A 25,076-nucleotide genomic window follows, 5' to 3' on the forward strand; every position below is an offset into this window, starting at 1 on the left:
AAACAACCCTTTTCCTCCTTTTTTTCACTCTGTCCTGGTCCAAGGTCTTTGTCTCAGACCTCTGCACAGAGGAGCAGGGTCAGCCCGAAGGGGAGAAGGTGTGACAGAAGGGCTCAAATTCTAGGTAAATGGGAATGAAATGGGAAATGGGAACTCACCAGGAATTCCCCTGCAGCTGGCAGTGACCTGGGCATATCTCGAAGGGCTTCAGTGAGCATGTTTTTGGGAAAGGCTTATTGGGAAAGAGACTTCAGGACTTAAAAAAAAAAAAAAGGGGGTGCTTGAGCATCTGGAGGGGAAATGGTCACCATCTTAGAGGCATGGTAGGAACTAGGCAGGGGCAGTGTTTCTGGTCCTAGGTGACCAGCCTGGCTCCCTTCTGGCACCTGGATGTGCTATTTCCTCTCCAGTTGCTTCTCTTAACATGGCATAAAGATCAGCTAAACTGAAAACCACGCACTTGTGTCTCTACACCCTGAATATTGAGGCGTAATGACAAAAGTGTGGGCACTGTTGCCTTGAAGATGTGTTGCTAAGAAGCAAACGAAGAGGCTGAAAGCTGCAAAATACGGGCAGCAAGGGAAAACACAGGCACAGCAAAGGAAGGAAGAGGCTGTGCTTATAGTTTCCTAAAATCAGATACTGTAAGGTTTAAAACTTGCCGTTCAGGAAGATCCCAAAGCCATTTTTCTTTGAGGGCCTAACACACAGGTGCTGTCATCAATAAATATTTTAATTGCAAAGTAGAAATCAGCAAGTATCTAAAAAACAATTCAATAGTGTCTTCAGCTACTTCTCAGAGACCTTCCTGGAAGGCTAGGGGAGGGCTGTGGGATATGTGAGCAAGGCACTGAGTTTGTCTGAAGCAGCATTACATTTTTTCCCCCATATTCTTTATTATTGGACAATACTTAAGTGGTCAGTGAATAGGGTTTGAAACATCCATTTGATCCTCAGCAAAGAAAAGGATGGAGTCCAGAACATTTTAACCTTTCACATCAAATACCCTAAAAGTGCTCCAAGCTGCATGCAATGACTTCTACATAAGGTATGAGCTTTTATAGTGCTCTTCATATTTAGTGTGCCCTGCAAGCGCCAGCCAGTTAATCTAAATAATACCATAAAGCAAATTAAATTATTTAACTACTCAGAGATAAACCAAAAAGCAGAGTTAAAATAGTAATAATCAGTTCTCTCTTGGGCTGTTAATTTAAAAGAGGAAACTGTTACGGAGTTCAACTTATTTCACCAGAATAAAGAAACTTCCTGGTATTTCTGCTAAGGACACATGCAGAACGAGTGGAATGGCTACACTGCACGAATTTGGAAGGCTCGTTTTTTTTTCCCTTCAGTGTTTCACCAGCCTCAGCCCACTGTTTTCAGAAAAGCTGCTTTTTCAAGCTGGTGTAAGCACGTAGAGAGATGGAGTCACAATTCCAGCAGTTGCTTCTTCAGCTATTGCCTTCCTCTGTTCATAAAAGAAGACTTCACGGGGCTGCCTTCCCCCAGCCATGGCTGTCTACAGGAGCTGTGCGTTTCTGCCGTTGCAGCCTTCCAGCCCCTTCCAGCACGTGGGCCAGGCTGGATGCCAGGGCAGGAGGTGTTAGCGGGAGGCCAGAGCTCCCACCGCCTTTCAGACCTGCACCTGGCCTTTGGCAGAGGCTCCCCTAGCTGCGTAAAGGCTTGGAGGATGTAGCCATATAAACTAGTGTAAACACTATATAACAGCTAATCTTCATTGCAGAGGAGGAAGTAAAGGAGCTTTATGAGTGGGAAGGTCACGGAATGTTATCCGCTGCTACTCGGGAGTTTTGTGGTCTGCATTTACGTTTTATCCATTTGCTTTTCTATTGACACTGGCTTGGGGTAGAGGAAACTCATGCAAAGATCAGATTGCCAGTCGAGATCCTGACAAAGGAAGGAAATGGCCATTGATTGCCTTGGACCCGACTTGGCATTCCTCGCCCTTCTCACTGCCCCGCTGCCTGCTCCAGGTGCCTCCGGAGAGCAGAGCAGAGCCTTGGTCAGTGGGCATCTGCCCTAGCTTGCAGATAATCTGTTGGGAGCATGCTTGGGCGATTTCAGCTGCTAGAACTAGCACAAATATTTCAGACCACTCAGAAGAGAACTGGGCTTGAACTCCAGGAGTGTCTCTGTGCGTCTCTTTTGTGATCCCTAAGCCAAAGGAAAGCTGGAAGGGGTCAGGAAGGAATTCTGTCCCCACCACACTCCCTTCATCTGCCCTGGTGCTCCACCTTTGGGGAGATATTTTAATATAATGGGAGAGTGACAACAGGTACTTCTAATGATTCACATCTCATTATGAATGTTATTCTTTCCAGCAGTCCATCTAACAACATAACACATTTACACAGCAGAATAAATCCATTATATGAGTGTGTGTATACACAGACATGCACAGTTATATATAAAGAATAACCAGCTTATGTAATACAGATGGATTCTTTTGAACACCTATTTTCCAGAAAGTCAGGATGGTGAGCTTTGTAAAACACGGGAAAAATTCCTAGACTTACTCATGATTTTTAAAACATAACAAATAGAAGTTAAGAACAAGGCAAAAATTTATGTGGGATCCACAAGCAACTGTAAATTTATTTCCCTTTGGAAATAAACAATTTCACAGGTAACCACTTGCTTTTAGGCTGTGCACTGATGCGTAACAGAACATAGAAGTTTATGTTGTGACAGTTCCGATCAGATTTGCAGATTCTACTTTCAATCAAGGGTTATGAATTTAGGAGATCTCTAGACTTGTATGTATGAATTGGAGACTGGAATCTGGTCTGGCATATTGGTCCACTGCAGAAGTGGGAGAAATGACAACCCTGCCTGATCCCTCACCCTTGTTTCTATTCTTTGGCTTGAATGTAACAGCAGGGAGTCCTCTGCTAACCCAGGGAAAACCAGGGGCACTCATCCACGGTATCTGCTGAGTGAATTGCCCACCACGAGAGAGGCTTTGCCCCTGCAAAGGTCTCTTCTGGGCTTGGGGCAGATACATGTTCCCACTGGTGTATGCACACGTGTGCACACAGAGCCAGCCAAAGCCTCGGGGACTTTTGCCACCACCCTGTTAATCATTACCGAAGCAGAGTTGTATTCTCTGAGATCTCTGACCTGTTTTGCAGCCCTGAAGGGTTTATGGCAGCCAGCGCAGCCTTGGCCGGTGTTTGGATTGCGTGCTGACAGCCGGCCAGCTGGCCGCGGTTCAGAGCTCGGAGATACGGCGCGCGGTGGGACTGTGCCGCCCGCTTGTACTGCTCGGCCTCGCGGGGACGTGGAGCAACGCCTGCTCTATCAGCCGGGTGGGAGTGGGCCCAGGGGACGTGGGGTGAGGAGGAAGGAGCCGGCCTGGGTGATCGTGAGGTCAGATGGAAGTTACGGGTGCGGGAACTTGAGGAGCGGCCCACGGGCAAGCAATGGGTGGTGCAAAGAGAGCCTCTGGTGCTCCTGTCAGTGGGCTGGTGTAAAAGTGTGGAGCCGAGTTTAACGTGGCACCCAACAGCATGCCCTGCATAAATACCAACAGTAGCTCACATCCACAGTTTGTTCTTCTGCCCCGTCATTGAAATTGACAGTTTTATAGCTGATTTCGAAGAAAAATACGATTCTGGCTGTTCTGAGAACATGGTATCTTGGGCTAAAGTCCTACAAGATTCACACATATAGAAAAGATTTCTCCTAAAGGTCTTGTTTATGTCCACTTTCTTTCGTTGCTCAGGACTCTGAATTCTTTTCTTGAAACCATTAGTGATTTGCTGAAGTCTCAAACTCTGAATTTAAGTAGCCCTATTTCCACTCTCCTGAATTGTAAGTAATTTCAAACTCAGAACTGTTTTGTCAATTGCTTGATTAGCCAGCATTTTGCTGGCTCCTGCATATCCTTTCTAGCTGGTGACTCTCAGCATGGACACCTGCTTCATGACCATGCAGTCCCTCAAAGAAGCTCCTCTTTGGAACACATTCCCAAGAGGACATAAATGAAGAAAATGGTTCCTTCTTCTCATTACTGAAAATCTCATGAAAATCATCTTCTGCATCAAGTCTGAAAAAGAGCATCACCCATGCTAGACAGAAGACATCTCCATGGTGTCCAAAGGAGTGAGCAGAGTTATCTATTTCCAACAGAAGAGAGCCTACAGACACTGGCTGCTCTTCTGAAGACCATGTTCTCTCTACTCTAACTACTGGCAGGATGCTCAAGCCAAGACATTTATTCTTCTACATTTACAAGGCGTTAGGAAATGGAAGGATGTTTATTTCCTACCATCACCCAGTTTCAGCACTTTTGTCATATCTCCATCCTTGCAGATCTTATGGTCCACCAACTTACGGGCTGCCTACGAAAGGCACTGAGCTCTGCCAGGCACGAGCATGTAGCTGCAGACAGCAAACCCAATATCAACACCAGACAGACCAGTTGGCTAGAGCAGGCAGGTTGGCTTCTGCTCGACTCAATCAAAGCCCTGAAGAAGCTTCCAGAGAGCACCAGGTGTTGCTCAGCATGTGGTCTTGGTGGGTCAGAGCCCACTAAGGGGGCTGGTTTCCAGCAGGAAAGTGTGCTGCAATCGGGATGCTATCTGCTGTAATCCTGCTCTCTTCAAAACATGGCAAGGTGTCACTTTTTCGTGAGACCAGGAAAGGGCTCTATTGAATTTCTGCGTGCATGAAGCAGCAGTAAAATTTTGCTCCTTCCCTGCTGTCTCACTGGTCTGAATCCCAGCGTTTTAACAAAATGACGGTTCTGTGCTGTATGAAATCACTGGGAACTAACCAGTACAAAGAACGCTGTGCACCACTGACAAAAGCCTTTTCATCGCTTACGGCCAGCTGTCTGGGTACATGCTCTGAAAACCTTTGAAATTTTGGGGGCTGAATCACTTGGGTTACATTTATCCATCATCTTCTTTGGTGTTACTCAGGAGTTTGCAGTAAGCAAATTTTACTCAATTGGGATAATGAACGTAATTCATTTGTGCTTCCGCTTCATTTTTACCAAACTACATCTCAGGCAGTCATCTTTAAGGTATAAAATATACATGTTCAGCGAGGGCTTATTTTACTGCAGTCAATAATATACGAATGCACCGTGTGCTCAGGAAAGAGCAATTTAGGCAAATTAAGAGCTGTGTCATGAATGCAAGAACAAAGCTCACTGCCAGCATCTCTCTGCTCTGGGGGGTTCTCTGGTGCCTGACAAAAGGCAGCATGTGTCCAGTGGGGACACACGGGGTATAAAACCTTCACAATAGCCATATTTGTATCTTGAGGATGGGGCTGTTTCAAGAGTGGAGAGAGGGTTATTAACGAGCACCCAAAGCAGCACAGCCATGCATTTCTGTGGGTTGTCATGATGTGGGGTCTTCCTGAAGTCTGGCCACCCTCCTCCTGGTAGGAAAACACCCAGTTCACCCCCATGGGATAGAGGTGAAGTCTCCGTGAAAAATACCTGTGAGGACTGTTCCCTTGTTCTGACAGGGGGACTGCTCTGAAAAACAGCAGAACAAAATGGCCAAACTCATCAAACTGGACTAAACAGATAGCTGCGGGCCCTTTGCAAATGTTTTCAAATTCTGCTCTTTAATGAACCAGCCCTGGCAGCTCTGTGAAACCATCACCTGGAATGATGCTTGGTGGGACAACACACTAAACTGGTTCCAGATACTTCAACCATCTGCCTTTAGCTTTCACTAGGACTTGGCACAGAGACCCTCTTGGCATATAGCAAAGCAGAAAATGATCCGCACTGCGCTAAACTTCTGAGGGTGTGGGGAAACGAGATTTTTATCTCCTTTTGTTATAGATCAGTATGGACACAATGATGCCACTGGAAAATTGTATTAGAGGAGGGGATAGGCCAGGGTGCTGCATATTGCTTGACTCTGCCCCCGAGGAAGGAGCAGTGTAGGTGTATCCCCCAGAGCACAATGTGCAGCGATGCTCTCATGTTTCTACCATACGTGCCCAGCTCAGCTATTGTGACCACCGTGGTGTCTGAGGCCAAGATTAAGGAGCAGCCCAGACTGCTCTCTGGGGCTGCCAGACATTACCTGCCTCCTGGGGTGATGGCAACACTTAAATAAGGCACTTTGAGCAAGCAGCCTAAATGCAGCCCATAGCGTAGCCCATTTAGTGTAGAGAGATAGAGGCGAGTAAGAGTATGGAGGGTATAAGGGGAGAAAGTGGGAGAAATGGTATCAGAGACATGATAATGCCAAGGTAATGCGGGACTGTGAAGAGCAGCAGATGAACAAGAATTAGACGTTGAGATGTGGAAGTCTAGAAATGCGTGAGAGACCGAGGAAAGCAAAGGCAGAAGTTGGTAGCAGTTTTCTTTAAACAGGGATTGGAGACGAGAGCTGAATAGTGCAGAGAAATGAGGAACAGATAGCAGAGTTGCCCATCCTCTGATTTATGGGACTGATATAACTGCTTAGTCACAAAGCGCTTTCATTTTCCAGAACTGCCTGGTCACGGTGCTCGTGCCATGGTTGGCAGGATCCCTCCTGTTCCCCTTGCAGCACACGGAGCCCCATTGGACGTGTCACCCACCCCCACACCACCACCACAGCACCACCCCTCTCGGCCGTGCTCAGGAGATATGCTGTAGGTGTGTGTTATCTGGAATCTGTACCTATTTAAAATAAATACAAAACTCAAACCCTTCTTTCAAATCCAAGAGCAAGCCCTAGAACTGCAGGCTCATCATCTACGGTCACCTTCGGACTGCTGAGGGTCACCCAGGAGGCCACCCAAGCAGGATGATGGGCACTGAGTTCGCACCAGGGTGCACAAAAGGCCATATTTGACCCATTTTCTGTAAACTATCATAGGACAGAGTAAGTGCATTGCCTGTATCCCTCTGAGTGTTGTTAAATAAAGTGTGAACACTGAAAAATTTTTTGTTTGGTAGAACAACATAGCCTGCTGCAGAGGCAAAGCACGTTCACACAGTTAAGACGTGCTACTAAGTGACAGCGTTTGATCAATCAATTGACTAAGTGCGTAGGACTGCAGCAAGTAGAGATTCTTCCATCCCGAGGTTGCTTGCAATGAAGCGAGGAGAAAGAGGTCACCTAAATGGTGCACGACACAGGCTGGCCACTGCAATCAATCACTTCTGCTGATGGGAAAATACAGGCACTTCTGCAATTTTCAAAATCTCACAGGTGAATAATTATTTTGGATTAGAAGCATGTTGTATTTTTGAGATATTTCCAAACAGTCACTGTTAGTTTATCACCTAATTAAGGTATATTGTAGTGGGTTATTACCAAATATGAAATTTATTACAGTTACTTTGTGGTTATACACAAGGGCTGAATTAGTACTTTATTACTATAGGCAACTGATAACACATCTAATTAAAGTATCTTTGTATCTATCTCTGTTGTTCAGAATTGTTCTGACAAATTTCTTGCTAGCACTGAATAATTGTTCTTATTAGTTACTTCAATGACCTGAAACACAACTGAATTAACAGGTAAAAAAAATGATCGTACCGCCAAACTCCCAAGTATTTTAATTGGTAAATAATAAAATAATACCAATCAGAACATCACAGTTGCTTATCTCATGGAGATTATACAATAAAATAAATACATAGCTGTAAATACATCTTGTTATAGCATGGAATAGTCTGCACGCTTTAAACTACTCATAAGAAACAATTACACTTCTTTATGAAGTCAGATATCAGAAAAAATAAAAAGTGGTCTGTCCCCCAGCTTCAGGAGTATATCATCACATAAAACACAAGCAAATTAAAAAATACAGGTGAGTCAGGTGATATACCAGATAAAACCTCGTGTTCCTGAGTTGCAGGCAATATGTTATCTTGTGTCTTTGCAGAAGAAAAAATAAAATCTGGAATTAACGTCAAAGATGTGGTCTCATGACACCAAAGGGAGAACAGTTTGATTTTGGTGCTAACCAGAAGTGGGGATTTGAGTTGTGAACACGGGCCAAAATTTTCCAGGCCAAAATTTTTCCAAAGAACAAGAAGTAGCCCAGTGAGTGATCAACATGGTCGCCAGAGTGCTAAAGCTATATAACTTCATTGGAAAAAAAAATGTGGAAGAAAACATATGCACAGAGGACATATAAGGCAGCCCAACCTGGTTTCATTGTAAAGAAAATAAGGGAGAGAGAGGGACTGTGAGAGTCATAGCAGCAGTAACGGGGAAGGTGGGAGCAGAAGGGAAGTTTCGTTATTTGCCATCTCACGCTCAGCCTCAGTACTGAATCCAGAGAATCTCACAAAATTCATCAAGACCAGAAATAAAAGCGGCAAAAATATTTCAGCTCAAACTTCCATTTCTGCCGCGTTCTCAAAACAGTCCCACTCAGTCCCTTTTCTCTCCTTTCCCCCTCTTCTCTGTCCTATTTGAGAGCTGGCAAGTGGGAAAGGCAAATGTTGAAGGCCAGTACATGCCACACAAATTCAGCAGGCACAAGGGCTGGCGAAAATTCCCTGCTCCCAGCTTTTATGGCAGGGTGCAATCGGTGGTGTGTGTTTGCTGTTCAAACAAAGGAGCCTTGGAGTTAGAGGAAGGTCTTCCCCAAGAAGCTGCTGACTCCCGAAACCCGGTGTCCTGCTCCTTATCAGGCTTGTTTATTACAGGTTTCATAAATGTTTTATGGCTCCCTGATGACTGCATCGCTGAGCAGGGTGGTGGCAGCTGCCTCCAACTTTGTGCGTTGTTGACAAAAGATCAAAGACCAGATTTACCACCCTGATAAGATTGCACGGATAAGAATCCCGAACTGACTTTTTCCCCGTTTCCTGCACTGACAAGCACATTGCAGAACTTATTGACAGAGCAATTCTGCCACTGGGGACTCAGTCTTGAAAACTTGTTTGGACAACGCTCCTACCGATTTCAGAGTCACAGGGTGGCTGAGAAGGCACCTCAGGAGGCCCCTGGTGCCACCCCTGCCCAAGCAGGGACATCCAGAGCAGGCTGCCCAGGGTCAGTTTTAGGTAGGTTTTGGAGATCCGCAAGGAGGGAGCCTCTCTGGGCAATGCCTCTTCCTCTGGGCTTAGTGAAGAATCCTTGAAATGGTCAGTGAGGTTTGAAACCACTGTTGATTTAGGGCCAGCCATCATCTTGACTGAAATCCTTCCTTCAGAGGCTCCCTGCACAGGGGAGCACGGAGGTGACGTTGGCGGGGTAAGGTGAATGAGAACAGCTGTGGCATTGCCAGATTCACAACTTTTCAAAGCTCAGGTGCACAAGGCCTCCCTCCAGCCATGGCAGAGCACTGGCTTGTCCCCACCTGCGGTCCTGTGGGTCGGGCTCTCCACCTGGTCGTGCCCCACGGCCTGAGCCCCGTGGGGGCAGTGGCTGGGAATGGGAGGCTGCACAGTGGAGGCCAGCAGAGCCTGTCACACACAACATGCCTGATTTTAACAGGTCTGGTTTTCTAACAGCCCACCCCATGGAAAAGGTCCTGGGGTTGGAATGAGCGGGGTTTTGAGGTGGTATTTGGGCTGGAGAAGGAAACTTCTCCTGCAGGCATCTCCACCAGACCCTCCAGTTCTACAAGACGAGGGGGGCCACTCAGTGCTGTCAAAAGCACGTCACATGCACTGTAATTTAGGATATTAGATGCATTAGCAAGCTAAAGAAAGCGAATGGTAAGGCAGGGCTACAATGTGTTTCAAACATAACCTGAAGCAGGAAGACTTGATTGCTGTTAACATTTTTTGCTGTAAATTGTCTGAGTGCATTGTTAAAAAAAAAAAAAAAGCTTCTTTTCCTGGCCTGGTAAGAAAACTATTTTTAGTTTTTTTTTCAATATCCGTGGACAGAGATTATGAGAGAGCTAAAAATAAGGTATTGTAGAAACTCCGTGGTCAGTGATTCTGTGTTTGTTGACTTTTTAAAATAATTCATGACCAGAACATCTGTAATGCAACAGCACAGGGGACGCCTGAGTCCAGACCTTGGTTTTGCAAGAAGCCTGACTGGATTAGCAAGACCATAATATCCCAAAAATAGACTTCAGAGCCACCTGAGCTGCAGAAAAGATGGCCCAAATCCATAGGTTAGCCCACAGCACTTACAGCCAGGCAACAGCTTGCAATAAAGGAAGGTAAAGTGGGATCTAAATTTCCAACCCTGAGTTCTCAGACCCAGACCCTGTAGCAAATTGCAGAAAATCCATTTCTTGACTGCCAGTGATACCTGGTCATAGAGAGAGTGATGGTCCTCTGCTTGGAGGGCAGGGAAAGAGAGCCTGTTAGAAAGACTTGGATTTTCTCGAGCTGCCAAGTGTCAAAGAGTACCTTGCTGGGGGTTGCTGCCTGTTTTGTGAGTTACATTTTCTTTGGTTTCATTGAAAATCAAAGATCAAAAAAAGTGCAAGTTTAAGCATTTTTCCTCTGTCCTTGATGCCAGAACCTTGCTTCCCTGTAGCTCAAAGGAAGATGCTTTGGTGGAAAAGTAGGGCTCAGTGGCCACAGAAAGGTCCATCACATGGAGGAGGCTGGGTTTTACACCCTCCTTGTGAAAGTGTGAGCAACTCCACAAAGTGATGGAGAGTACAAAATCAAACCGAGTGACCTGAAGTCCTCAAGGGACTTGTTTTTAAAAAAAACAGCAGATGGAAATCTGACACGCATAATCTGTCATGGTTTTACATGAGCTAATGAGGACAAATAGCCTGTTACACACTTAGGTAATTATTTGGCATCCAATTACTTAATCTGCATGCTCTCTTGCTGCTCTTGGAGGGGGTTGGCGATCAGTTATCATCCCTGTGAGATGATGAAGATGTGATCTGCTGATGGGTGCACGGTGCCCCTGGACTTCAATGAGACTTTGTGCTGTGGCTGCTTCTTCCCATTTGCCTGCAGCAGGTCTTGGCCATCACCAGCAAAGATAAACGTGCCCTGGCATCCTTGGTCCTGGCCCTCCTCACATAATCACAGAAGGGCTGAGGTTGGAATACACTTCTGGAGGCCCCTGGTGCCACCCCTGCCCAAGCAGGGACACCCAGAGCAGGCTGCCCAGGACCACGTCCAGCTGGCTTTTGGAGATCCCCACGGATGTTTTTGAAGACTTCCACAACCTCTCTGGCCAACCTGTGCCAGTGCTCAGTCAACACCTCGCATGGGGTGTAAAAGCTGCTCCCCAGGGAGCTGCCGGAGCTGCAGGAGGAGCAGCAGCTCCAGTTAGGGAAGGGTTTGCAGGGCTGGAGGGCAGGCAGCAGCTCCCTAGCAGGGAAAGCGAGCACAGCCTTTTATAGCAAGCACAGGCAGGTGGACGCGGATCTTTATCTCCTCTGCACTTGTTTCCTAAACATTATCAACTCAGATTACTGTCCACAAATTTCACTCCAAAACTTGAGAGTAATAGGCTTTTACAATGCAGTAAAAAAGATATTAACTGGTTCTGGGATTGACTAGACAACCATTTACACCGCTCTTTTATCAATATTGCCATAATTTGACACTTCTGAATGGAGGAGGATTGTAAAGCGTCTGCAGACCCTGTAAAACATGTTAAATGGAGATTAGTCTTACTGCTTAGTTTAAGCCTAGTAAAAGATAATTAAATTGACTGATGCAGCTGTAAATCTCACTTTTATCAAATCCTGGCTCTCTTTGTCCTTATGATTTTACAGCATCATTAATGTTGTTGTGACAATATCATTAATCTCCTCCTGCTGCTCAGAAAATGAAAGGGAACCAGCAGACACTATATAAATCTGCTCTCCCCTCACCAGCATTATCTTTTCTCGCTTCTTGGTTCCCCCGCAGCCCAGACACATATTTCATTCAGGAGGTGCTTTCAGAAGCTGAAAATTAATTGTAAACACACTGCACTGTTTGGTTTTTTTACTGCTGCTTTTGTGAAAAGGTTGTATTGTTTTTTTTTTATTATTATTATCAACATTTTTGGTGAATCAAAAGGGGATTAGAAATAATTCTTCAGTGCTTCTTTTTCATTTTTTAATTTAACCCTTTGTGTTATCAGTACAACAGGAGACACCATCAGGCCTACAAGCTCCAGAGGTACACCTAAGACACCTCTGGCTTTCACAGTGCCTTTCCTGCACCACATCAGCTGAGTGGTCGTGCAAGGCAACAGAAATGTGGGCTCTCAAAATCGGACTCCAAAAAATGTATGGTTTCAAACTTTAAGACACCCTTGGCTGGGAAGCAGACAGATTTCAGGTTTCTTTATAGGCCTCTTGGGTCACATTTTCATGGCTTTCTCTGCAACCAGAAGAACTAAAAACGTCATTAAAAAATAAAAACCAAAATAAAACCTCCCAAACAGTGCTCGGGCAAGGCACATGGGGCAACACATCCCTGGGACAGTTCCCAGCGGGCAGTATGGATGGGACAGTGATGGTTCACGGGCAGGTGGTTTAGTTACACAGACTCTGGCCAGCCTTGGCACTGGCTCTCAGGGCCTGAGGAGTCACCGTGGTCCATTTTATGTGCTAGTTTAGGTGGAGCTGGTGCATCTCCCAGGTCCAGGCTCCCCAAGAAGGGAGTTGCTCTGCTGGGCATAGCCATGAGAAGCCTGGCTGGAGATAGACATTGGGTGCTCCAAGTTCCTGTGAGGCAGTGAAGAACCAGCAGGATTTTAGGAGGTGGCTGGTAAAAAACAATCATAGAGGAGACCAAAATACCTGTGCTGGTGTTTCATAGCACTCACAGAGCCCTTGGGAAAACCCTGGAGGCACAGAAACCTCTGTGAGTGCCTGGGGGCTATCAGACCACCTCACCAACTGCATTTCTGCTCAGCCCTACCCAAAATTATTCCAGTTTTCTTTCCTCTGTGTGGTTCTTCCCTGCATGACTGCATATGAACTGTGCATCCCGAGTCACACATTCCTAAAACACCTTGTTTCTTCACGTTTCTAAAACAGTTTGTTCTCCAGAAGAGGGTCACTTGCCTTCCCAAGATTTAACTGTGGACACTAGGTCATGCACCTCGGGTCGATCGAGGAACACAGAATCCCATCTCCCAGTTCGTGGTGGACAATATAATCCCACATCAAATAACAGGGGATTTCAGATAAGTGAAGTCCAGATAACCACGCTGTCTGCCTCCCCCAAGGTCAGCTGGCTCAGCAGGGCTTTATCCACATTGTTTTACCTAAAATATTTACCTGAGACCCAGGGCTAAATCCCTTCAAGATAGATTTCCATTGAGGCACTTCACCTTGGGTGATGTGTCTCACATGACTGAAATTTTGTGGGGTACTTCTGAGAAAAAAAAGCAAAAAAACAACAACCTGAACGCTGATTGAAGCCAGATGGCTTCTCATAACAAGGAATATCAGCAGGCAAACCAAGAGGTTTACAGCTACAACATCCTCACTGGCCATTTTGTTTTACTATCTCTATTTCTGTAGTTAATTCCAGTTTCTAAATCTAACAGGACCAACACATAGCCAGAACTGTACTGGGCTTGGTTAAAGTCAATGGGATAATTGGGTATTTGGCTTGCTGTTGGGAGAGGAAAGAGTTTATATAAAAACATTTTGGAGTTCATAATCCCGTGTTCAAGTTACAGTGAAGCCTAAATATAGTACTTCGATCATCAGCAGCTATAGTTTCGCTCCAGTACGTCTTTAAACTCAGCGGTCTGAAAGTCCAAAAGATAAGAAGCACTTCTCAGCAGTGCAAACAGACACGGAGCATGGGGTTCATGCAGGAAACGCTCCTCCTTTCAAACCGCAGATAACAGGGAGCTCCCCCTCACCTCGGCTCTTTCGGTGGGCACGGTTTGCCCCTCTGCAAAGATCCAGGGCAGCTCCAGCGTCTCTTTTCTGTGCCAGAAAGATAAGCAGCGAGGAGCTGGTCCCTAAGCTCTGCCAAGGGGAGTAATTTATGGCAAGAGCACAGTAAGTGGAATGGTCTGGGATAAAGGTGGAAAGAAACGGATAGTGGGTTTTTTTGGGGGGTATGCTGTGTGCTAGGCTTAGATATATTCTTAAACAGGGGTATGTACAGAGGGGGCTGGAACAGGTGATTTATTTCTAGTTTGTGCCTGTCAGGTAGGGTTCTCCACAGTTACACAGGATTCATTTTCATAGATGGCTAGCTTTGGTCTTATAAAATAGGGGTGTTTAGCATTAGGCTGAGCTTTCTGAGCAAGTGATGGAGAAAGACAGGCATCATGTGAAGGCCGCTCATCAGAGGCCAGGTTTAACAACCCCCTGGAGGCACCTAGCCCTGACCACGCAGGGAGGTAGGCCTGGCTTGGACTAGATGCACAACATAGTGTGGGTCCTGTCCCATGAAGGACCAACCAGGAGGGACAAACCCACATAGGCAGAACACAGGGATGGCCACAAAGGAGCTGTAGACATGGGCTGCTCCCTTCCTTCTGCTGCCAGCTGGGATTTCCTTCCCATGGATGGCCCTTGGCTCGGGACAGGAGATAGGCTCTTCCAAGCCTGGGTCTAGGTGTCCTCACGGGGCTCAGAGCCCCAGCCGCACCCCACGTCCCACTCATGTCACAGGTGCCGTGACCCTGAAAATCCTCCCACCAGGGTCAGCAGGTCCATGTGCGTGAAAGTCCAAGGGCAGGACTTTGCCAAAGTCCTCCCCTTTATGGCGCACAAAGGTCTGCCAGGCGGCTCCAGGCGGGCGGCAAGAGCCGAGCCCTCGCTCATGCAGGGCTCGGCAGAGTGGTGCCTTGTTCAAAACCTGCTTGAAATCAAACACCCGGCCACACCACTGTGTGCTGATGGCACCGACACCTTCTGCCTGGCCATGGCAGTGGCAGAGGTGCTGCCTTGTGTCAGCCGGAGGGACTCCTGTGCAGCATCTGGCCCCAAACTGATGGCTGAGATTATCTGGAAGAGTAAATACCGTAAGGTGCTGCTGCCTCTCTGAGTGCTGTTACTCTTCAATAAAATGTGCACGCTATTTGATTCTAGTTATATTTGGTTCAGGTTGCTCCCTAATGATTAGAGTTTGAAAGAGATGTCAACAATTTTCTCTTTAAATTAACAGTGATAGGCTTTTATAGCAGAGTATAAAGATATCAGCTGGGAAATCTATGGCCATCAATGTCTTTATTTTTTTCCCTTTATCTGTTGATATTGCCCTAATTTGACACTTGCCTGTTGAGGAAGCTTGTAAAGAGGCTGCCGACCCTGCAATGCAAGTTAAATGTAGATTAGTCTTACAGCTCACTTAAAGCCCAGTAAAGTGATAATTAAATCCACTGCTGTGGCTGTAAACCCTTAAGTACCTGGAATTAGCTTTATTCCTGCCTCTGACAATGCAGCTTCGTTGGTGTTTATCCTGTCCCCAGCCTCGAGGCCCATCCAGCCTCGTGGAATGACACAACCTGGCTGCCACGAGCTGGTCCTGAGCCTCAGCACGAAGCTGCTGTCACCCTGCTTATCTCTAAGTTCAAACCAGAGGTGACCATCTGGGTCAAAACCATTCAGCTTATCAGGGAGAAAAGATATCTGTTGGGGCAGGCAGCAACAAATTCTGCCTCAGTGGTGGCGTGGTCTCCAAGGCAGCCCACTTGGGCAGGGTGACAAAAATGGGTTCCTGCAGCCCCATGGGACCCCGTGCTGTGTCAGCCGGCTGCCCTGGCACACAGCCTGGGGAAAGAGGATTTTTGGAAATAGCCTACTTTTCTCTTTGGTGGGTAAAAGGGTCTAAAATACTTCTGAACTGCTTTTACAGATACCTAAAGGAAAGCATCACACCTTAGAAGCCATGCAAAGGAGAACAGGTTTCAGTTTTGGCCATTGTGACTCAGAAGTCAGCTTATGATGAAAAAACACACGGAAACGCATTCAGTGCTCTATGCTAGGCCTTTTCAAGCTTTGTCTGATATCTCGTTTGAATTTCAATCTCTATGCTAACTAAATTTTCAGGGAAGGAGCAGATCACATTTTCTCAGAACAAGTACTGATTACTTCTGTTATTTCCATATTTCTCTATATATTTTTCTTGGCATTCGTGGCTCCCTCTGATCCATTCAATAGGTGACATTTTGCAGCCTCCATCACCAAAAAGCAGGTGGTACCAAAACCCTCCATCCAGCAGCAGCAACAGAGCCAGGCATCACGGAGCAGAGCAGCCACCCAGCGGAGGTGCCTTCCCGAGTGCTTTGCAATCCAGCAGACTCCAGGACGGGAGGCAGTAAGAGAGATTTAAGCTGCTTAGACAAGGACCAGGATATACACAGCGATGCTTCTATAAATTGTTCAACACTTCTGAGTTTGCAATGGCACAAAATGAATGCGAGCGTAATGAAGTTAATTAATCCCATGGCAACAAAGGGAACATCGGTGCCAGCCAGAGCCTGCAGACGGCTCTCAGATGCTTTTAAGGGAGCTTTTTCCAGCTGTTTGCCTCCGATTCCCGTTGTGCTGTGTCAGTGGATGGCAAAAGCCGTGCAGGTGGAGCCTCTGCCCCCGGTTTTCCAGGCGGGCCGCTGCTGCCACCGTGCGGGGGCACTGCCCGACCGACGCTGGAGCACCCCGGGGCCGTGCAGCCACCCCGGGCAGGGGTGAGGAAGGAGGAGAGCATCTCCCTGGGGCTGCACCGCCTCCTTTCCTCGCCTTCAGGTCGCTGGTTTGCTCGCCTGGTACCTGGAGAGCGGGAGGAAGGAGGGAGCGCGATGGCTTTGTCTTTCCGATTCCACCCAAATGGGACCCAAGAGGCCTGCAGCATCCCCCAGGGGGACTGAAGGGACTTGTAGCAGCCCCAAAGGGACCGAAGGGGCTTGTAGCAACCCCAAAGGGGATCAAAGGCACTTGCAGCAGCCCCGTGGTTCCCAGCTTCTGCCTCCCACCCTCCCGCACCTGCCTCTTGCTCACCGGTGATCACAAGAGAGAAAAGCCAAGGATGGAAAACGCCCCAAACAGGGACATCCTAATGACGGGGGGGAGCAGAGCAATGCCTGAGTGCTCTCCCAAAGCAACCTGGTCTGCGCCACTTGCAGACATAATAAATTTAATGCATTAGTCTTCCAGGAGCTATCAGTGCATCTCCCCTTTGCTACCTTCAGAGACACTTCTGAAATACTGAGAAACCCACTGAGCCTTCGTTATGAAACTTTAATGGAGGCAGAGTCTGAAAGGATTTCGCTGCAGCACGTACTGCTGCATTTTGGTTAATTTACGGGGCTTCTTTCTCCCCAGCAACTTTCTTTTCAGCATCTTCCTTCTCTCGCCCTCCTAAACATTAGTTCTGCTCTTTGTTTTATTTTTCATTTCTTCTTATCTTCCTAGCCAACATTAATTAAGCCTTCTAGCCACTTTTTTTTTTTTTTTTCATTTTAGGCTAGGTCTTTTCCATTTTCCCCTTTGGCTTCTGCTTTATATCTTCTAATTTCTGTGGCTTTCTTCTCTGCCTCCTTCTGAGTTTCCATATTTTCTCTATGTAGTGGGTTTACGTGGCGAGGTTTTGGTAGCAGGGGGCCATAGGGGTGGTTTCTGTGAGAAGGATCCAGAGGCTGCCCCATGTTAGGTAAGGGCCCCACTGCTGACCAGAGCTGAGCCAATAAGTGATGTTGTTTTGCGCCTCTGTGAGAGCGTATTTAAGACAAGGAAAAAAAAGCAGCTGGGAGAGTGAGAGGAGTGAGGAACAGCCCTGCAGGCGCCAAGGTCAGTGAAGAAGGAGGGGGAGAGGTGCTCCAGGCGCCAGAGCAGAAGTCCCCTGCGGCCTGTGGCGAGGACCATGGTGAAGCAGGCTGTCCCCCTGCAGCCCATGGAGTACCACGGTGGAGCAGGGTTCCACCCTGCAGCCCGTGGAGGAGACCACGGTGGAGCAGGTGGACCTGCACCGACGGAGGCTGCGGCCTGTGGAAGACCCCTGCCGGAGCAGATCCCGGGCCGGAGCTGTAGCCCGTGGAGAGGAGCCCACGCAGGAGCAGGTGACCTGGCAGGAGCTGCTGCCCGTGGGGGATCCAGGTTGGAGCAGTTCGCTCCTGAGGGATGGACCCCGTGGTACGGAGCCGTGTGGGAGCAGTTCTTGAAGAGCTGCTGCCTGTGGGCAGCCCACGCCGGATCAGTTCAACAAGGACTGCATCCCGTGGGAGGGACCCCACAGCACAGGGGACGAGAGTGACCGAGAAGGAGCGGTGGAGAAGAAGCGCCATAGACTGACCATAACCCCCATTCCCCCGTTCCCCTGCATCGCTCGGGGGGAGGAGGTGGAAGAGGGTGGATGGGGGGAAGGTGCTTTTGGTTTCTTTCCTTTGTTTCTCACTTCTCTAGCTTGTTAGTAATAAGCAATAAATCTTACGATCTCCCTATGCTGAGTCTGTTTTGCCCGTCACAATAATTACTGTGCGATCTCCCTGTCCTTATCTCAACCCTTGAGCCCTTTTCATCGTATTTTCTCCCCGTTCCTCTTTGAGGAGGGGGAGTGAGAGAGCGGTTGTGGTGGAGCTCGGCCGCCCACCCGAGTAAAACCACCACACTCTGAAAACCAGGTTTGCAATGAATTGAGTGGGTTAAAACGACCAGGTCAAGCCATCCTCTGCCAGATCACTGGAGACCAGCATTCAGCTGTTCAATAAAACATGACTAAACACAGGGTGAAACACAGATTATGGGAAAATCTCTCTGGGCACCTCAGGTGCTGATGACCTGCCTGCTCCGCTATGAGCAACACTTTTCATATCACTACTCAGACATGAGACATCTGTCCCTGATGGACTTTTCTGATGCCTTTTATAACCAAAAGCAAGAAATAGACACTCTGGGACATGATTCATTGACCAATTTTAGATGCCTGTTTGGATGTTAGAAGACTCTATGGGAATATCTAATTTTCTCTGCCTTGAGGGACCTTAGGAAGACCAGCTGGACCTTTGTATGTAGCTGATCTGCCTCAGCCATATAAATCCCTTCTACCACATGAGCTCCTCTCCCCTAACAATAGGTTCTACAGCAGGGTCATTACGCATGAGAAGATCTTTGGTTTTCTGTATTCAAGGACATTACCACATTTTGAGCTCCACCTTTTCCTTTGACAATCCTTTGCCACACCTCTGCAGCACAATGTTGTGGCTTAAGCTGGCAAAAATTTCTTCTTTTAATAAAGGAAATTATTTCTAGACTCAAGCACACCTATTAGATCCTATTCTCGCTACTTTGCATGCTTGTTTCTAAGCATTCCTTTACTACTGTGGTTGATATATTAAGCTATAGTTTTTTCTAGCACCTGCTATCATTTTATCAGGGGTACACTGTATCATAAATTAATCTTCTATGTCATTATTTAAAAAATAGTAAACTAACCTTCCACTTTATTATCTAAAAAGTAATTACTCTGTTCAACACCCCCACTGCTCATACTCAACCATGCGTACAAAATGTCATGTCTCTATTCCTTTCTATCAAGCCAATAAATAAAGATACCGTCCCCTTTCTGGACAAGAGCTTATCTTCCATATATCAACACAATCGAGATCAGTTTGCTGATAGCAAACACTTCTCTCAGACATAAATTTTCCCTGACAGCATTTTACAAGGCCAAGAAGTGTTCATATAGTCACACTCTGGACACTGTGCTGATAGATAAAGCTGCTGCAGAGGTGAGGTTGAGTTGTATCAGCTCTGAACAATCTTAGACTAGAAAACAGAATTCACCTGAGCCTCTGTGGATGCACAACATAATCCCTCCTCTTCCTCGGCCAGTGCAGCTCCTGATTTGAAGCAGCTGCTGCTATTTCAGCCCTGAAAGCACTCCACAGTCCTGTCAAAGCCTTTCAGGGCTGCCATGTGTTTCTTGTTGACTCGTTGGAACCAGTGGGACCGGCAAAAGCCAATTAAAGAGAAGGCGTAAAAATTAAAGGAACTGAGAAATGGGTGGAGAGTGTTTGGCTCTTTTTCAGCGGTCTGGTGATTGAAGACAAAATATCAACGTTCCTTCTGATATTTGTTTCCTTGTCAGAAAGACAGCTTGGAAGGGAGAGGCCCCACAACAGAAGGAAGAAAATCTGTCATTGTAGGAAAAAATGGAGGCTCAAACCACAGACAAGATTCCTGAAGCATGGGAACAGATGGATCTAAAAGATATGAAATGTCATCTGAATGCTTCTGATGTTGATTCAGACTGATACCTTGAGGAATAAGTAGCAACAAACTGGTATGACAGACCTTTATTCCATCAACCTGTCATTTTCATGATCAAGCACTAACTCTGTCAGACATTTCTTCCTGCTCACAGACTCCTCTTTGTTCCCAAGCATGCAATCAGGCTGGAGAAATAGAAATTACAGGGGGAAGAGCTTGGAGGAAATTCATGCATGTCATCTGGCTTTTTCATCTACTTGCAGGTGGTCATTTGAACAAGGGGTTCTGGTAGGTGGGCAAGGAAGCTGGCCAAGACAGCAGGATGGGAATCTCCAAGTGCCTCTTTCTTTCCCTTCACTGACAGGAGAACCCAGAGCTTGGACAAATTACTTCAAATGGCTTGTAACCTCTGGGTTAAGGTAGCCAGAATGCTAAACCATAGTGTGTTTGTAAATAGTTTCTTTTAATGAAGAAATAGATTTGGATTTATTTGGTAATGGTGTTCTTATTCATCATGGGGCATATAAAACAATGGGCAAGAAATTCTCAACCCTTAGAGTTTTACCTTGCTTTCCTGCATGTAGGAAGATGGAAAAAAAAAAAAAAGTTTCCCAATGGACTTGCTTTTTCACCTACAAAGCTCCCAGAATTCCAGTATCTTATATATCAACGGCGATTACATCACCTGACAAAATCTTCTATCTGAAAAAGCGTACCTGACAAATTGTGCCCTACAAATACTTGCCTTTCTCCATCACAGAAGTGTGACCAGCTCACTTCTGAGGTGGGGTAGTCCTGCCCTGCTCTCTTGTTAACCATTTCTGTCCATAGATTTCAAAAAATTTTTACTTTGGTCTCCAGAGGAGGTTTCTTTCTGCTCGGCCACTGCCCAGGACTCTTTGATACCTCCAGCCTATTTGCACCAAACTCAACAGTTCGTGAAGATTTAGTGGTGGTCATTGAGTGGGAGCCGGAAAGACAAGCTGGTGCACGCAGGGAGGGAGATGGCTGCGCAATTCAGCCCAATCCCTCCCACAAAACAGCACCACCAGCCAAGGTGATCTTCCCATCTTCTGGGTGACTTGACCAGAAGGTCTGGGTGGCCTGGTTGCTGCACACCAGCCCCAGCACATGATGCCACTGCCACATGGATGGGCATAGAGGAGGGCTTTAATGTGGGCTGTGAGATGTGGGCAGCTGGGGATGGCCTGGGATCCCTGTGATGGGGCTTCCTCCGGGGACACCAGGCTTTATTAGTGCTCACAGAAAACCCTGGTTAGCTGTTAAATCTTTGCGCATTTATAAATGCCCATGTTATTTCTCCATCTCTTAATGACGGTAATAAACCTTTGAGCAGATCTGGTTTGCACCAGACCCCTGTGTTTGGATTGTCTATAAGAATGATTGCATGGTATGGAAATAGTTCTGTAAGAAGCCATCTAGAAATATACAGCTATAAAACAGCAATTAAAACATAAATGAGCAATCCGGAACCTCCCTCAAGGGATATGTGGTGAAGTCAGACGTCTTTCCCTGCTTCTTAGATTATCCTGAATTATTTAGAAACAAACAAAAAAAAATATGCTGATAATCATAGTCAAGAAAGCTACCAACTGCAGAATATAAAATTGCTAATAATATCCTGAGCTCTGAGATAAGTAACATTGTTAATAAGGCAAAAACATTGGCAGACCTAATTACAAAAAATAAAAATAAAAATAAAATTCCCTTCATATTAAAAAAAGGCAGATTAACCATGTGGGCTATGCAGTTTAAACAGGAGCAGAGACAGAGTTCTCTCTTAGCCTGTTCCCTGGGGATACCAGCTCCTTCTGACTCCCTCACGTCAGTCATCTGCAGCAAGGTACCCTTGCTGTGGCCACATGAGACACGAGGTGATGGTCAGAGGAGGAGGTGTAGCTGGTGAAACACCTGTTCTCAGCCTGGACCTGGAAAGGAAGAGGCCTTCCCCTCTCCAAGTCTGGTTCAAAAGGACTGCTCTGCCCATCCCCACCTACCCTGGGGCAGTTCTGCCCTTGGGGCTCCTGAGAGAGCAGAGCCCAACTTCTCCTGGGCTTCTGCCCTGTCAGTCCTTGTGCTCTTGTGTGCACCTCGTATTGCATAGTCTTAGACTTGTCTTCGGGCAGAGATGTTTTCAGGAAAAAAAATCTCATTACATGCTAGGAAGACAGCTAAGGTTGAAACATCAAATGCTCAGAAGTTAGGACATGCCAGAATTAAGACTGTCTGAAGAGATGTCTGTCTGTCCCTGGTACAGCAGAGCTGGACCAGAAGTGATCTTCTGGATTTGGGGAAACTGGGCTTGAGAGGGTCCTGTTAGATATCAAAGAGGCTGAAGGCAGGTTAAGAGCCAAAGAGAATTTAAAAATTAACGAAATATGCATTTTAAGTTAAAATGCATCATTTTCACATTCTGTATTATGTCTTATGTAGTACATGAGCTTACATCTAGCAGAAAGCATTGAATGCAGGATGCAAGGAATGCATAATATCCAGTGTTTGACTTTTTACAGGATTTAATGTAGTGGAAAAACACATAACTTCTGTATACTCTTATTTTCTACTTGCAGTTTCATAACTTTTAGAAAGGAAAACTGAATAATTCTGCCTCCTACCCCTCCACCAAATGGTATTTCAAATTATTTCAATTTTTCATGTGCCCATGCCTGTCTGATAAAGTCTTTAATTCTCTCCAAATGTCCACTTAAGCAAGCAGAACAATTTTTGAGTAAAACCCAGAGTTCCCCTTACCATCTCCCAGACACCTGGTCTGGGAAGGGAGGAGGGAGGGCTGCCTGAAGGCAAAGCCTCGAAGAAATGTCACCCTGTGTGACAGGGAAAGATGTGTCAGTGCTGGAGTACTGGGGCTGCCCTTGCTGAGCCCAGGCTCTCCAAATGCCCATTTGCCATTTCACAGACCCCTGGCAGTTTCAATGCTGCTGGGTGCTTTCCAGGGGCACACGCTCTTCTCTGCATCCTCACTTTTTCACCCAGGTCCCATTTCCAAAGGAGGCACATCTGCTGCTCACATTTCATGCATAGAAATTAAACACAATGTTCATTAAAAAAAAAAAAAATCCTGTTCCAATTTTTACGTACCTGAAGGAAGAGGGCTCCAAAAAAATTAGGAAAAAATCATGCTTTTTGACCCCCCATTTTGATTGTTTTCCTTCCAAAATATTTGCTTGGTCTTGAGAGCTATTTAGCTTTTTTATGTTTGCTTCTAAAAAGAAATGTAATGGTCCTCAGAGTACTCTGACAGCATGCTATCTCAGGATGATGTCTCTGCACAGGAGTGAACCCCAGGTGTCAGAGGTTGCCCTGCATGGGGCTGATCGAACAGCTCTGAGAGCAATGGAGTGATTCCCACCTTATATTACAGAAACAGGTCAAGCTTGTCATGTACAAATAACTCCTGACACTAGAAACCTTATCTTCTCAGATCATAGCCTCTAGCTCAAGAAAGTTACAAATCTTTTTCTGCTCCCGTGGTTTCACGCCAGCAGTAAATAACAGGCATGGATGCTCCTTCCATCGCAGAATTTTTGAGATGAAACAATAGTTCAAGTACGAGCTGTCAAAGTTGAAATCATTCCTTATTTTCTTGCTATTTCACAAGATCAAGTAGCACCTTGAGACAGATATCTCCTCATCTTAATCATCTCTCAGCTAATGCACAACTCATCCTCCTTGTACATTTTCCAATGTTCTTGCATACTCTGCTTTAAAAGTCCAGAAGTGTGGATGATGTACGACCAATATTTTTTTGTCTTAGCTTATCGATACTTCAGGCCAAAACGAAGATCTCCAAGATCTTCAAACTGATATTCCAAAATCCACTCCCCGGTTTGCCACCACATTTTAAAACCTGTAATAATTTGGCTGGTGCAGCTGGGTACGGCCCATGGAACAGGAGCTTCCCATCACTGCAGCACAGAACTGGTGAAAATCTCCTTGCCTGCCTTCAGCCAGGGAACCTGCTCTAGGGAACCTGCTTTGGCAGAGGGTTGGACCTGACGATCTCTTGAGGTCCCTTCCAACCCCTGCAATTCTGTGATTCTGTGAAATTCTCAGCCCATACAGGCCAATACTGTCTCAGACAGCAGCCAGAATCAAGAAAAGCCATACTAGGCATTAATAACAGAGCTTTGCCATAAAAGACAAAACCAAACATACTGCAATATGAAAGCACATCAGGTTTCATTATAACAAGAGATTTAAATGGAGATTGGCTTTTTGAACTGCCTTTTTTCAGGCACTTCAAAGGGTTTGCCACTAGATGTAGCAAAAGCTCTCTTAAAAGCTGTCTGCTGTATTTCTCTTAGGAAAGGGGAAGCAGACTAAAATTCAACAAGTAAGGTAAGGATAACCTTAAACAGAGAACACTTTTTTTCTATTAAAGGAAAACTGATTCAAACCAAACCAAAAAAATAAAAGATGAAACTTCAGTTAACAGAGCCAGGGTGTCCAGGAATACCTATCACCTTGGCTATGAGGCGTAGAGCTCCCACTGGAGCCCTGTGCAGCAGGGGAGCAGGAGCCAGGCCACGAGGGTGGCAGCGGATGCTCCTCGCTGGGACCCTCGCCCCTGCCTGCCCACGAAGACCTGGCTCAGCCCAGGCTTGGCTGGTTCACCCCCTTTTCTTCTTAGGCTAGGTTTTCCCAAAAGCAAACTGCATTTGGACATTCAAATAACTTCCTCCATTTTATAGGTTTTCAGTTTGTTGGGATTTCTTTAAAAATCAAGGGGTCAGCAATGGGAGCTGGGTCTGGTTTCTGTTCCGTTAGCTCATTAGCCACGGTAGCAAGAAACCATCTTTGAGAAGCCCATGATCTTAGCATGGTTTTCCCACCGTGACGTACCCTACAAGAGCAGATTAACCCGGGCTAGGCACAGCGATCAGGAAACAGATGGCAGGGATGCAGGACGGCAGTGCCTGTACTGATGGAGCGCGGCGCATCCGGCTCCTGGGAGCGCTTTGACAAGAACAGAGGCTTCAAGATTT

The 25,076-nt window shown here is 46.4% G+C and overlaps 1 long non-coding RNA gene across 1 annotated transcript; it reads right to left on the bottom strand.

Annotated features, from left to right (window-relative positions):
* Window positions 1-12,592: 12,592 nt before the first annotated feature.
* LOC310892453 lies at window positions 12,593-22,751 on the bottom strand. Its single transcript, XR_014578150.1, has 3 exons — window positions 19,624-22,751; window positions 15,121-16,614; window positions 12,593-14,850 (listed from the first exon to the last, which is right to left on the bottom strand). It is a non-coding gene; the product is annotated as an uncharacterized lncRNA (long non-coding RNA).
* Window positions 22,752-25,076: the final 2,325 nt, after the last annotated feature.

The sequence above is a fragment of the Anser anser genome (assembly GCF_964211835.1).
Source record: "Anser anser genome assembly, chromosome: 1".
In the NCBI taxonomy this organism is placed as follows: domain Eukaryota; kingdom Metazoa; phylum Chordata; class Aves; order Anseriformes; family Anatidae; genus Anser; species Anser anser.